Source organism: Delphinapterus leucas, chromosome 14, assembly GCF_059928025.1.
Source record: "Delphinapterus leucas isolate spDelLeu-1000000601 "Yukka" chromosome 14, BTC_Dleu_Yukka2, whole genome shotgun sequence".
NCBI classification, from domain to species: Eukaryota; Metazoa; Chordata; class Mammalia; order Artiodactyla; family Monodontidae; genus Delphinapterus; species Delphinapterus leucas.
In genome coordinates this window covers 80,093,794-80,110,352 of record NC_143142.1, presented here as the reverse complement: position 1 = coordinate 80,110,352, position 16,559 = coordinate 80,093,794, and the positions used below count along the sequence as shown (strand labels likewise).

The following is a 16,559-nucleotide window of genomic DNA, read 5'->3' as shown; positions in this document are numbered from 1 at the left end:
CGTTACCATATCTCCTTAATTCCATAAAGTCTCAAATCATATTGCATCAGCAAGCTTTTCCTAAACAATCATGCTAAAAACAGCAAGCTCCCAAATGGCATTCATCTATCTTTCCTCACTTTATCTTTCTCAGTTGGAATTTTCATCGCTTGAAATAGATATTGCACTGTTTTATATGTTTATTTTCTGTCTTCCCCACTAAAATCAAAGTCATATTAGGGCAAACATTTTGGTCTACTTCAGTTACTACTGTAACCTCGGCACCTAAAAGGTATTTGACAGATGGTGGCTGCTTAATACAAGCAAGTTCAATGAATGACTGTATGACTCAATACGCAGTTCACTTTAATGTCTTTATTAATAATAGTAATTCCTATTTTTTTCCTCAACTTTTTAATCAGTTTCTATATTTACAGACTTCTATCACCAATCTGCCTGGTGTTATCTTCCAACTCATCAGAACCTAAAGCAAACATGACACAAACCAAGGGCATGACCCCCACCACTGCCTGACTTGAAGTCTTCATCATGTGCTGTGCTAGTCTCTAAGTTTTCTTACTGTCTAATACTCTTCCCCTTTTTAATCTCTATGTTTGCAATAGAATACTCATCTTATGGGAGTCACCTGGCAATAACCCATCAGTGGCTCCTTGGTGTCTGTTAACAGCAGCCATTTAAAAATAGGTACAGCGCAGGATGACTCTCCGTGAAATAACTGCTGAGGGCATTAAAGTCTGTGACAGGCTGCACAGGATACACCTTGCTTGATTCACAACACATCTACCTAGTGAGTCATAGTTGGGCAAACCATTTAACACACACTGCAAGAACGGGTGACATATATTTATAAAAAAGAAATAATCAGAAATGTAAGGTCAAACTCAGAAGAAGATGGAGATATGAATGTGAGCTGTAGAAAATCAAAGAAATGCAAATTCACAGCTCAAGCCGCTGGCCTCTGGTGAAGACACAGGCAGCAGTGGAGTTCCGGCCCTGAGAGTGAGCGCTGCTCTTCTCCGGAAGTGCAACTACAACCGACTCACACCTTGAAAGCATGTGCTAAAATGGGGATGAAAAACCTACTACTAGCCAATTCCTTGGGATTTGGTTTAATAATCAGCCATGATTCTACTCAGAGAGAGAACAAAGGCTAGTTCTCTCCATCAGGAACTGAATCCAGCCACATGTAGTTGGGCATCTGGATCTGTACCATCCCCAGTATCACTTTGGCACAGAAGACAAAGATGCTATTATAGAGGAAGCCTCGGGGTGCTAAATGAAGAAAACATTAAACGAGTTGGCAGGAAAGGATATTTGAAACTGGACACATAAAGGAAATTAAAAAAAAAACTCTCCAAAGGAAACTGATCCTGCAGGTGGTGAGAGGCATGAATAGGTAGAGCACAGAGGATTTTTATGGCAGCATCTGTATGATACTACAATGATGAATGTGTCATTATGCATTTGTCTAAACTCATAGCGTGTATAGCACCAAGAGTGAATCATAATGTAAACTATGGACTCTGGGTTACAATGGTGTATCAGTGTAGGTTTATCAATTAAAACAAATGTGCCACTCTGATGCAGGATGTTGACAATGGGGGAGGCTATTCGGGTGCGAAGGTGAGGGGTATAGGGGACATTTTTGTACCTCCTCAATTTTGTTGTGAACCTAAAACTGCTTTAAAAAATAAAATCTTTAAATGAAATAATGCCATTTGCAGCAACATGGACAGATCCAGAGATTATCATACTAAGTGAAGTAGGTCAGAAAGAGAAAGACAAACACCATATGATTATCACTCATATGTTAAATCTAAAATATGACGCAAATGAACTTATCTACTAAACAGACTCACAGAGAGAGAAGACTTGTGGTTGCTGGGGCTGGCGGGAAGGATGGACTGGGAGAGTGGGGTTGGCAGGTGCAAACCATTACATACAGAATGGCTAAACAACAAGGCCCTACTGCAGAGCATGGGGAACTATAGCCAATATCCTGGGATAAACCATAGTGGAAAGGAAACCAAACGAAAAAGAAAGTGTGCATGTATATATATTTATGTATGTATATGCATGTATAACTGAATGTACATATATATATATATATATATACACATACATGTATAACTGAATCATTTGGTTGTACAATGGAAATCAACACAACATTGAAAATCGGCTATACTTGAATAATTTTTTAAAATTCTAAAACATAATAAAAAAATTAAAGAAAAAATCTTAAAAAAAATGGTCCTGCAAGCCCAAATTTCAGAATGTAAGAAGAGACAGCTTAGTATGGAAGAGAATCAACAAAATCAATAATCATTCATTAACAATTATTTATTGTGTCTCTAAATGTGTGAGAGATTGTTCCAGAAACTATAAAAACAGAGTTAAAACATCACACAAGGAATCAGCCTTCCTGAAAATTTCATTTTAGTGGACATGAAGTCATTCCAGAGAAAATGAAGTTTATAGGGAAAATTTTAAATAATTTTATAATAACTATGTTTAAGATGTTCAAAGAAATTAATGAAAGAATAACTTCAATTAAACTAAGGGCAGGGATCATGTCTGTGTTTTCTGTTTGTTTGTTTTTAATTTTGGTGTTCCCACTAACTAGTGAATAAGTCCTCAATACATACATTTTGAACATATGTGTGCAGTTTGAAAAGGTGAGAGATTATGAAGGAGAAACAAAATACTACAAAAAAGCAGGAATGATTTCTGAAATATTCTCCAAAAGATGTACAGATATAAGACTTAGTGAAAGAATACTCCTTAGTACTAAACAACTTAAGTAAAAAAGTGAAAAACTAAACACACCACAATAAAATTACAGATTCACAGGGATAATGAAAATATTTTTAAATAATCAGAGAAAAGACAAAATACCTGAAAAAAAGAGTTTCAGGTAGATTGACATCAGATTTCCCTTCCATGACAGTAGATAGAATACTTTCAAAAGAAGATAATTTTAACTTAACCAAACTGTTAACAACAGTATAGATAAAGGTATTTCTCGACCTATAAAGGTACAATGTTTTACTACTCACAGATATAAACTATTTAAAAAGGATATTCAGAAAGTAGCAATGTGTACTTAGATAAAACATACAAAATACAAGAAAAAGGGATGCAATTGTGAGCTAATTAAAGTTTGAATGATATCAAGTTGAAATTATTGAGATAGGCAGCCCCTGACACAGCCCCTAACAATCTCCCCCTCCTAGTATTTAAGTTTTTGTGCCACTACCTCTCCTTTGGTGTGGGCTGGAACTTTTAATTAATTTCTAATATGACAGATGTGATGAAATGTCACTTCTGAGCTTAGGTTACAGAAACAACTGTGGCTGCTGGCTTTGACACTCTCTCTCTTGCTCTCCCTTGCATCTCACACAGGCAAAAGCCAGCTTTTGTGGTGTAAGGCAGCACCATGTACGGATACAAGTGTCAAAGGACCAAGATCTGCCAACAACCATGTAAGTGAGCTTGGAAGCAGATGAGTCTCCATCAAGCCTTCAGATGAGGCCACAGCCAAGAATAACAGCTTGAAAGACCTTGGGCCAAAGGCATCCACCTAAATTACACCCATATTCTTGACTCACAGAAACTCTGAGATAATAAACATTTGTAATTTTAAACTGCAAAGTTTTGGGGTGTTTTCAATGCAGCAATGAATGACTAACACAATAATAACTATTGAAAACATAAAGTTAAACTTTGCAATAATAATAAAGAGAGGGGTAGTGCTCAATGGGCAATTGTATGATAAAATTCTTGTCAATAACCATCATGAGGGAGAAGACAGCTTTTGAATTCACTAAAACAATCTATAAAGAAGAATCCACATTAAAAAATTAAGGGTGACTATTACACAGATGTAGAGAACAAATGTATGGACACCAAGGGGGGAAAGTGGCCGGGGCGGGGGGTGGTGGTGATGTGATGAATTGGGAGATCGGGATTCACATATATACACTAATGTGTATAAAATGGATAACTAATAAGAACCTGCTGTATAAAAATAAATAAATAAAATTAAATTTAAAAAAAGATAACTAACCAATATACAAAATACTCATTTGAGCATTTTTATATGTATTACTTTACAGAAGTACATAAGGTACATAAAAAAAAATTAAAGGTGACTGTTAAAACAAAGGACTATACTCTAAAGCGTAAAATAAAGCCCTTTTTAAAGGTAGACAACGAGGATAAAAGTAATATGTAGAATATTCCTTTTTTCTAGTAAGGAATAATAAAAAAGCCGATATTCCCAAGGAAGTACATATTAAAACCTATGATCGATTTTTCCCCTTAGTGTAATCTTTTCATTACTTTAATCATGCCCAAAATTGAGTCTAACAGACCACTTCCGTGTGCAGCTCTCTATCCCATGACCAAGGTTGGATTTCAGCTACAGCTGGGCTATAGGCTTCCTATAAACACAGGCTGCTTCCCACAGCATGTACCTGCTGGATCACTTGGTTTTCTGCCACAGAGTTTTTACAAACTTTTTCAACAGTTATTAAGTGCACAGCAGTTAACGTGCCTTAGGTCAATTCTCAAACAGTGAGGGGAAGGAAAATGTGAATAAATTTCCAGCCTTCCACTCTTTGGAGAAACAATTCCAAGGTTCATTTGGAGTAAAATTCAGGAACATTATATGAAGCATTAGTTGCTCAGTGACAACCAGTTCAATAATCATCGATTGCCTGTTCCTCCTTCTCTGTCTCACTCCCCCAGCTTGCTGCATTAAGGGATTACCCCTCAAATACACTACTTGTGCCCATGGCCATGTTTGGAATCTGCTGTTGGAAAAACTCTAAGTCATCATTAATGAAATGTCTAAAATTTCCCACAGTAGACATTGTAATCATTTCCTCATATGTTCAGTAGAATCTCCAATTGGTAAAACCAGTCTAACTTGATTATATCACCTTTCAGCTAGTAGTGTCATAGAGATAAGTTGAGAACTAAAATCAGTTAACTGTTTTACTCTGTTTGGGCTGCTATAACAGAACATCATAGACTGGGTGGCTTATGAACAACAGAAATCTATTTTTCACAGTTTTGGAGGCTGGAAGTCCAAAATCAAGTTGCAGGACGATTTGGTGTTTGGTGAGGGCCTGCCTCCGGGTTCTCAGACAGCTGTCTTCATGCTGTGTCCCTACATGGCAGAAGGGGTAAGGGAACTCTCTGGGGTCTCTTTTATAAGGGCACTAATCCCATTCATGAGGGCTCCACTTTCATTACCTAATCGTCTCCCAAAGGCCCCATTTCCCAATACCATCACATTGGGGATTTTGGTTTCAGCATATGAATTTGGGGGGGACACAAACATTTGGTCTACCCACTGACTTATTTTTAAGTATATATTTAATAGAAAGCCTACATAACTATGAATTTTAGTCTTTGTCATAATTAATAACCAAAGATTACGCTATATTTAAGAATCAGGTTTTTTAAATTAATTTACATAAATAGATATTTCTATCTTATCATAGTTCATAGAAAAATATTTCTCAATTTCAGATTAATTAAAGACAGAGGTAATTAAATACCTTCTCTATAAAAAATGAGAAATTAGTTAATTCTCATATTTGAAAAGCAGATATGATATCTGTATTAGTATATCGAATACAGAATAATATATAGTAAATAGAATACAGATGATGAAATTAATTGTAAACTGTTTCTTTTCTTCTCTGAGAAACATTATGAATTTTAGGGTGGATTTGTTGAAAGGAACTTCACAGCAACGTACATGATCATATTTTATAGTTGTTTTAAAGTCCTGAACTTCCTTAATATTTTATGTATAGGGCTACATAGTGATTATAAAAACTTCCCAGCATTGAATAATACTGCGTTCCACTTAATGTTTTTAAGAAAAATGCAAAAGTTATTCTTTTCACATAGGTGCTTTAATCATAGTGATTAAAAGTAAACACTTACTGCTCTTAAACCAAGTATTTAAGGAACTATTAACTCTTTATTGCAATAATTAAGAGAGAAGAATTATTTTTTAGTGATCTACTCCTTCCTGAACAGAACAGGGCTATTAAAAAAAACAAAACAAAACTATAACAGAATCTAGAGCTTGACGAGTAATTTATATTATGTATATTGAATTTTATAAGATAATTACAAATGATAAAATATTTTAAAACGTTAGCAAACATAACTTTGGACTTTGTCTTATAAGTATGTGATTGGATGTAAGCAAAATCCACACTATACATCAGTGTTAGTACTGCAATTCTGAAACAATGGGTATAAATAATTTAGACACGAGAATTTGGAGAAATCCAAAGGCCATGTCTTTTCTTTAGTAGATGGTAGTAAGATACAGTCAAATAGAAGAGATAACATTTAGGCCATCAGTAAATAAAAATGGGATAATCTATGAGGAAAAAGTATAGGTAACAGAAAATTTAAAAGATAATCACAAGGATTAGCCTTCAGGGAGCTAAGGAAAGTTGAAACAGTATTGGAAAGAGAACGTGCTAAAACAACAGACTTGATGAATGCAAAGAGTTCTACTATTAATAGAAAATCAATGTTTATATTTCAAGAATTCTGTTTTCTCATTGTAAATGACAGTTGTAGAAACTGAACATTAAAAAATAGTCTCTGTCCAGTAAACACTGAAATAGAATTTCCCAAACTTATGAAAAAGTTTTATTTCTGACCCATTCTTGAAATCTCTTTTCAAACCCATTCTTTGAAATCTCAGGTTACCCTCATGTTAACCATAATTTAAACATAAGGTTTGTCACATCATACACATTATTCACTTTGAACATCGAAATGTAATGTTCAACTCTTGAATTAGAATGAACTTTTGTTATATTGTATATAGAAAGATTTGACTGACATACACAACAAATATATTAAATGGAAAACTGAATTTGGAAATAGGACTCCTAATACCAAAACTTTTTTGTGTGTCAGTTATGTTGAATGTGGAGACAAGAAATTGTCCTTCTTTGTCTCTTTTTCTGATGAGATGATTGATCCTTATTCTCTGGTTTATTTCACAGTCAACAGACTTTTTCACCTTCAGCTCTTCCTAAAACCCTGTTGTATGAGTTTTCAGAAGTATGCTCTCTTTCTTCAGTTTCAGATATTAGTAGGGTTTGGTAACAAATTCTTATTCGTAAGAGTGAAAAGGAAAATAAAAAGATACACTGCGAATCATCTTCATTAGGCTCATCATTTGTTTTCCAATTTTCAGTTTCTGTTCCAAGTAACTTCCAAATATTCCAATCTCCTGAATTCTCAGTCTGAAAATTTATTGTCTGCGTTTCATCCCTCACAAGTTAAAACCCAGACCACACTTTCATAAATGTGGAGAAAGTTTTACTCTTTGAACAACCTGTTTCTAGTGGTTTCGGTGCCATGGGAATCCCAAATACTCCTCCAATTTTCAGGGCAAGGTTTTCAGGTATAAAACATTTTTGCACTCTGTAGAAGCTGTGCACCACACAAGTTTATTGGCTGTGTACTCTTCTATAGCAGTTCTAAAGCTCTCCAATTACGTGGGAAAAGAGAATTTTATTATGACCTAAATGAGTCAGGGTGGAATATTTCATCATTTTCTAAACTAAGTGACCTCTCCAGGTTCCAGACTTTCTGTGAGTCATTCTTTGAACACACACAGAGGTGTGGCTCTGCATCAGACTGTGACCCTAGAGCCCCGTGAAGTCTCAACACCCAGGACTAGCTACAGGCTTTCTGTTCTGAGATACAGTTCGTGAAGGAAAAAGTATTATCTTAAGTAAACTGATGAGCAATAACAGTAGAGGAAGTAGAGTATTTATACATAATCCAAGGGTAACGGTAAATTCCTAGAGCAATGGCAGAATGATAAATTACAATGAAACCCACAAAGGGTCCTCTTCAATACTTTTTAATATAACAACATAAGTCAGATATTTTTCCTAAAGCATCGTTCCTGTATTTATTACAGCAAAACCAAACTAGATATGTAAGCAAAGGCAATTCCCATATGAAATACTAGCTGATACTGGGCATAATGAAGAGGTCTAAAGGGAACAAAGCTGTATTCAGAGGGAAAAAAAAAGTGTTAACAATGCTAGATTCTTTAAAATGTCTTTGACCACAACCTAACTCTGGGGAAAAAAAAAAAATCATTCAGATTTTTTATTTCTCAAGTCCAGAGTAGGTGGATTCTTATTGATTGTGGTCTGAAAGATGCCCAAAAAACAAAACTTCCTGATTAGATCCAATTAGTGTAAGGAAACTAAAATATAGTTGGATCAAATTGATTTTTCTCTGTAACATACTACACAGACTTTCACTTTAAAATACACACGTTCCAGATAGTTCACAGAATGTTTAAGCCCTATGTTTACTAATTTAGGAAGCCTATTTGGTAAATAAGAGGACTCTCTGGAAGATAGGGTAAGTCAATAAAGATCGATCTTCCCACATAAACTCTATTTGAAGTTTAAATACCCATTTGCAGCTTTTGGAACAATAGTAAATTTTTCAGAAGGATAAATGCAGTTTGATCTAAGTGGTTTGTTTAGTTAGGGAAAAAGCTTGATTAGGTTTCTTCAAATTATAATTAAAACAGATAGCAGTAAATGAGACAGTGAATAATATCTCACAGGCAGCAGGGTTTTCTGATAGCAGTTAAGTATACTCTCAATAATAAAATAGCCCTCCAGAAACTCATCTTAGCCTTAAGTATTATTAAAAGTATATCTAAATAGATTTTAAATACCTGTCATACTACATAAATATTGATTTAAAAAGTCTTAGTTTTCGTCAGCATTTTCAGTGGTTTAATGGATTAGTGGTCATTGAGGTTTGGGTGATTTTAGAGAATGTGTTACATTATCCTACATACACTTTAGAAGAATCAATACAAGAGGTCAATAACACCTCCCAAAAAGACTTTGTCAGTGCAACTGCTTCAAGTTTAGAAACCCCCTTAAACAAAAACCTATACTGTATCATATATACCCGCGACTTTTTTTTTTTTTTTTTTTTTTGCGGTATGCGGGCCTTTCACTGTTGTGGCCTCTCCCATTGCAGAGCACAGGCTCCGGACGCGCAGGCTCAGCGGCCATGGCTCACGGGCCCAGCCGCTCAGCGGCATGTGAGATCCTCCCAGACCGGGGCATGAACCCGTGTCCCCTGCATCGGCAGGCGGACTCTCAACCACTGCGCCACCAGGGAAGCCCCCGTGACTTTAATTTTGATTAAGTGTAAGAGTATATATAAAATAGAGTATAAGTTAATTCTTTGTTATGTTACTTAGTAATACAATAAGGCATAACTGAAATATATAACTGAATACAGTTTTGATATATATACAGTTTTATACATATATAATTTCATATATATCAATGAAAAAATCAGTTTTTTATTAAATGATTCCTTGAACTTTCTCCTACACCTTCATTCCCTAAATTAACATTGACCTCAAACTCAAAATATAGTTAATTAAATGTCACATATATTTAAATTCACAGTCACACAATTTATCATGTCACCTTATATCTCAAACTTTCAAACACTGAAATTTCTTATTAACATTTTGTAGTGACTACAAAAATATAGTGAATCCGATATTCCCTATATTTGACCTCAGAAAATCACTCAGAATGTGTCCACATGCACATATATATATTTTTATAGGAGGATCGTAAGTAGAAAATAATTTGAAATCAAAGACTTTCCAATACTTTTGAAACTTATTTAGAAATTAGGAAAAATAGTAATTGTACAAATAGTAATCTTTTTATCTCCAGGTAAAGAGAGCAGCATGTTTTATGTTATTCAGTAAAGTAATTATAGGAGTGTTCTTTCTAAAAACTATAGAAAGATATGTATAATATCCAGCAGAAAATTGATATCAATTCACAGAATGATAAAAAGGATAGCATAATTTAGTTTGATTCATAAAAGAAAATAATTTCATTCTGATCTATAAACACTGAAATCAATTATGTAAGCTTTTTGTTAGTCTTATTTGGCTGTCATTAGTAATCCTTTTAAACAATTATTTTCTTGTGTTGCCCTTTCTTGTGTATCTTTTAATCTTTAAAATATTAGGTTTTGAGAATTTTATTTTATTAGCTGCATTCTGATCTGTGATGGTAATTTTGGAATCACTTCAATAAAGAAAATTAAAATAATGTTACTATAGTAAGGAAATTTAATGAGTACGTTTAGATCACATTAATTAAATCTGTCTTATAAAATATTGGTTTATCATTACAATACTTAAGAATCATTATTTTAGCCAATATCTAGTAAACAAACAACTCTGGAATCGTTTTATAATTGGTTAATTTGATACAAATTAAAAAAATCATAAAGGAGTCATTCAAGTCCCAGTGTGAAAGAACTACACGACTGCTGTTTACCTACACAGTGTGGGAAAATACTGGTCTATGCTTTGTTCTGAATCTTTACTGAATTTAATTTTCTTAGCCCCAGTAACTAAACTTCAATGCATAATTTTTACATAGGTTTTAGGTGGTTTAGTTAAAATGCAGAATATTTTTAGTACATGAAATATTTTTTAATATATGGTATGCTAAATTTTACTGACTATATAGGTGGTTTAAAAATACAACCTCTGTTACTACTTTGAATCATTATTTCCTCATGTTGATTTCTGGGGCATAAACCTCACTACTCTAATGATCACTTCAGTAATTAAATCTCTGTTGTTGAATTATCTTTTAGAACACCAGCATACAAAACATTTTTCAAAAAAACAAAAATCTTTCAATAAAAATCATGTTCTACTGGTCAGCTCATTGGCAATCACATCAACTCTGAAATGATGTAAGATTTTAATCACAAAAACATTTACCTACCTTTACTGAAAAGAGAATGCAGTCATTTTGGCAACTGTATTTTCTTTAATCAGAGTGAAGCTAAAGCAATGACTTTCAAACTTTGGTGTCTGTCAGAGTTTATCAGGCAGGGGTCTAGGTATCTGCATTTTTCTATCAACAAAAATAAAAGAAAACCCAAAGGAGGGTGTTGTTATCACAACTGCAGGGAAAAGTGGGGATAAGACAAGATAACATGAAATTATCTATGAAGTCAGAACAAATATGGCACATGGTCCAGTAGTACCACAGCTAGACTCACTGGATAAAGACCTGCTGAATTGTACTGGACAGGCACTGGCCAGAGCCCACCACGGGGTAACTGGGCTGCGCCTTCATGAGTAATATTTCAGACTATGGGAATCTAGACGTTACAGGAGCCTGGATGCTTTCAGATTCTTTCAGTCTAGGAACTCTTTTTAATAGGGAAGTAAAGTATTATTTGATCAAGATTTAGGGTGTATTATGAAAAGAGTAGCATGAAATGATGACTTACACAATTTTGATATCTGTTTATAAAACGACTATGGGGCTTTCAGTAAAATATAGAAGTGTAAACACAAAATAGGTAGAATATTCTAACACACATTCATTAGTTTTGTGTGTTTAAAGATGAAAACAAATTCTTTCATCACTTAAGAATGTTATGACCGATTAAATTATGGTCATTAAATTATGGTCAATTAAATTATGACCAATAATAAATGGAGGCAAAAATCAAGAAACATAAAACTACTGTGATTGACATAAAAATTACAGTAATTCACATATCAGCCTTTTTTTTTATTTCCCAGAAAAGGTTATTCATGAAAAATCACATTTCATGCTGTCCTTGTAAAATTCTTTAATATTCCCTAAAACTAACTTCAGGTACACAATGAGCAAGTATATATTTACAACAAAAGCCAATTCTGAAGTACCTTACTAAGCTGTTGCTTTGAGGATGGGTGAGGTTTATGTTTATAAAATCTTTCTTAAAAATAAAAACCATCTCAAAGTATCCCTAATTCTTTAAGTTTTACACTGGACATTATATGCAGTGGATATGTAATTGTTATTTATGAATTGACTTCTTTGTCTTGGCTTTGTTACTATTTTATTATCCAAATAAGATTTTATTAAATGAAAAAAAACTATTAGAACAGAAAAATGTTCCATATTCTCATAATAGAAAATAAAAGCAAGATGTTACTTTTATAAGTTAGGAATTTTAGAAATACTACTTTGCCTTACTTTATTTTTTTTTAAGATCAAATAGTTTATTTCCAATGAAGTTTCAAGTAAATATAATTTTTTTTACTTTTTTCTCTTTTTTTGAATTTTATTTTTTTTTATACAGCAGGTTCTTATTAGTCATCCATTTTATACACATCAGTGTATACATGTCAATCCCAATCTCCCAATTCATCACACCACCACCACCACCCTCCCGCTGCTTTCCCCCCGTTGGTGTCCATACGTTTGTTCTCTACATCTGTGTCTATATTTCTGCCTTGCAAACCAGTTCATCTGTACCATTTTTCTAGGTTCCACATATATGCTTTAATATACAATATTTGTTTTTCTTTCTGACTTACTTCACTCTGTATGACAGTCTCTAGGTCCATCCACGTCTCTACAAATGACTCAGTTTCATCCCTTTTTATGGCTGAGTAATATTCCATTGTATATATGTACCACATCCTCTTTATCCATTCGTCTGTCGATGGGCATTTAGGTTGCTTCCATGTCCTGGCTATTGTAAACAGAGCTGCAGTGAACATTGTGGTACATAACCCTTTTTGAATTATGGTTTTCTCAGGGTATATGCCCAGTAGTGGGATTGCTGGGTCGTATGGTAGTTCTATTTTTAGTTTTTTAAGGAACGGCCATACTGTTCTCCATAGTGGCTGTATCAATTTACATTCCAACCAACAGTTATTTTGCCTTACTTTAATACAGAAAATCTAATAAACAAAGCACCCACTTCTAACATCAGGAGATATCCTGCTGTGCTTCCTTCCGGCATTTTCATATACATTTTATTTTTTGTGTTAATTCTGGATCAAATATATTTAATTCATAAGCATTTTCCTACAATTAACATTGTCCATAAACATCGTAATGCCTACATAGTTATCCTCACGGTGTGTATGATCTGGCTTGCAGCCCCATTAATTGCTATAATTGCTTTGGCAGAATATTTGATCAAATGTCCCTAACCCATTCCCTTATAAACCATTTTTAATTTATTTTCTTGGGCATAACCAACTTGTTTAAATTATTTTCACATCCTTTCACAGGATGTACTATTGCAAATGGAATTATTAGTGACCACTTTTAAAGTTCATTCTACATACTGCCAAGTTCCTTTCCTAAAGTGTCAATCTATAATACTTTCTCTAGAATGCATATACTTAAGGGCAGGAACTTGTCTCAGTGTTCCCATGATCTACGAGTACACAGAAGGAACTCAATAAATACATAAGACATTTATGAGAAGGAATGGAACAATGGAATTTGTAAGGCCAGTATTATAACATCCTGTTACTAGCAAATATAAAACACATATCCTCTGTTATAGTACATGGAAACATGCTATGTCTTTAAATTTTAATTCGTTTTAAATTCTAAGCTTAACTCTAAGTCATTTTACTATTGTCTTAATTTTAATATATCTTACTATTAATTATTTAAAACATATTTTATGTCTATTAACCAGACAAGTTTATTGATATACATACGGCTCTGGGGGGGGGGGCAGGGATGGCGAAGGGGATTGGGGTCTGCTTGGTGAATCTCGCAGCCGAGGATATGGCGAGGGGCCGCCGGCACCCGAGGTACCAGGTGTTTCTGACCCCAGGCCTCCCCTGTGGCCCCTTTAGATCTCCCGAGACCCCGACACTGGGCCGCCTCTGGGAAGAGCTGTAGCTGGCAACAGGGCCTGGCGCCGGATTCAGCGATTCACGGAGCCGCCCGACGCGCATCCCCGTCCATCCTCCCCCGGCCCCTCCACCAGGACCCACACTTACTGCCCCCCACATTCAAGCCACCTGCGGGCTCCAACCGCACCCTGTCTGCCTTTCTGGAAAACTCCACATCTTCCACCCACTCGCACAGGCCTCGCCCCTGGGCCCTGGTCATCCCCCGTGGCGTTCTGGAGGAGATTTCCCGATGCAGCGGTTTGCGGGAAGCCATAGCTTCCCCTTCGCAGGGTGCGGGCAGCTGGGCTGGGTCAGGAGGAGAGCAGGGCCCTGGGGCTGTTCAAGCAAAAGCCCGGACGAGTGCTAGATACCTCATAGCTGCCCAGAGGGACAACTGGCCCCAAGGCTGTGCGATGGAAGGTTGCTAGGGCTGCTGCGGCTTCGGACCTCGGCGGACCTCACACTGGGGCCCCAGATTCTGCGCCACAAAGCGGCACAGCTTAACCTGGGCCTTCCGGAAGGCTGCAGAACTGTGCCACGCGCGTGCGCAGTTCCGCCCCTGGACAGCCTTTGCGCCAAAGCCCCTCCCCCCAACCTAGCCGAACCCCATGCTATGACTGTCCCGAAGGGTTGAGGAGGAGTCTGGGGCGGGGAGAACAATACCTATGCTATCTATATCTATGTACTTCTTTTTTCCCCTAAACCATAATTTTTCACAATGTAAATTCTGATATATAAAAATTAGGAAGCACAACTTTCATATGCGTTAAAGGGTTAGTAGAATATAGAACATGCGAATCTGAAAATAGAAATTCTAATAGGGAAGAAAACAGGTTGTTTTTTTTTTTTGACACTTTCTTGTTTCAAGGGGCTGTATATTGTCTGTGCTCTAACAATAATAATTAAGATTGTGATGAAAGTTGAAATACTTGGGTAATGATAACACATTTGATTGCAGAAAAGAAAAACAATGTGGAGCATAAGCTAAACATATTCTAATATTTCATTTGTTCTTTGTTGCTTAAATTTTACAGCAATACACTTAGAGGTATTTGGGGGGAAGGTATCACTGACATTCATATGAAAAAATGCCTTGTGATATTGTATGTCTAAAAGGTTCAAGTCCCATCTTTTCCATGGACCCTCATCCTATTTAACTGTTTAAAATCTTGTCTTAAATAACTATTGAGTTATATAAGAATAGACCTCATAAACATGTCCATCTATTTATTCATATAAATATGCATTTTTTGGTCACTAAGCTCCTTTTATAAATCAAGGTTCTGAACCACTTGCTGAGCTTATACCATGATGAACAACAACAAAAAAACAGCCCCTGATATCTGAAACTAATAAAGTAAGAGAAAGTATAGGTTTTTTGTTTTTGTTTGTGCTTTTACATAGCCACAAAATTAGGTAATTAGGAAAAAAAAAGTGTTAATGAACACTGTGAAGGGAAATTTTAGAATAGACACTCAACAGGAGGACTGAAATTAGATGAATTCCATGTCATTGAGTGAAATTTATGAGACATGGAATTGAGTAGAATCGAGGCGGCAAAGATCTAAGAAAAATAATTTTCAAGAAGAAACAACATGTTCAAAGCCCGTGAGGGTGGAAGATGCTGGTTTATTTAAGGAACAGGAGGGAGGTCAGGGTGGCTGATAGGCTGTGAGTTGTACAATATGATGCTGAGGAGGGAAATTGGGCAGGAACAGAGGATGTAAGATCTTGTTGACTATATTAACAATTTTGCATTTTATGCTAAGGAAAAAAAGAAGTAATTTCCCCCTAAATAGTCTTAATCTTAGTATTTTTACTCTAAAAATGGTTCTTTGAAGAGAGATGTCTGCAGTGCTAAATTGAAAGCCATTTCGTTTGTTTTAATTTATACAAAACTGAATTATATTTTTGGCTTACACTTAGTGGAAGGTCATCAGAGTGTAATTGTCCCATTAGCAACAGTCTGAAAATATAGGCATGAAGCCATAAACTACAAATTCATTTCACTTATCCTTTGGGGTTTGTTTTAATGCCTTCTTGTCTGTTAGCTTTCCAACAATGCTGGATATTGTAGACAAAGATGAATATGTCTGAATTACAGTAAAAGCAGTGATGACTGGTCATATTCACAAGTAAATTAATTTTTTCAGTAGGTTCCCAAGTGAATAATTAATTTAAAAATGGTTAACAGAATTACATGCTTAACATTATGAAGGTGACATTCTTGTTTTTGTTGTTGTTGTTTTTTTTTCTTACTCCCTCCAAAGTCATTTTTGCCTAGACATGGTTGTGGTAATAATTTAGGGAAAGGAATTAGAGGGCACTTAATAAAATGGTTTTTTTGCTGAAATCCCTGCATATTATTTTCTTTTTCTAGTTGTCTTCTCACAAGGAAAATGATAAATAATATTGTAAGAATGTGAGGTTTTTAGCTCTGCAGAGCACTGGAGCATGTTTGATCTGGAGAAGAAACTCTCATACTCATCTTGCCTGATGTGTTCTAGGCGCCTCCTAAAAAAGTAGCCACCAGGGATTATTTGCACCTAGGATACATTCCTTTAAATCATGAGACCAGAATGCCTGGGTCACAGGGAACTGTGACAGGTCTTTAAAGGGCAGTTTTCAACAGCCTAAATAAGGTGGTATGAAACTCTGGCCAAAAGATACACCCTATTTTGATTGAGACTAATTAGACCAATCTGATCTTCAGGGATCTTGGACACAAAACACACAGAAACGCATATAAAGGCATAAAGAAAAACCGTAA

General features: G+C 35.4%; 1 pseudogene; it reads right to left on the bottom strand.

Moving 5' to 3' along the window:
- Positions 1-13,852, bottom strand: part of LOC149747657 (importin subunit alpha-8-like) — a 44,876-nt pseudogene extending 31,024 nt beyond the window's left edge.
- Positions 13,853-16,559: the final 2,707 nt, after the last annotated feature.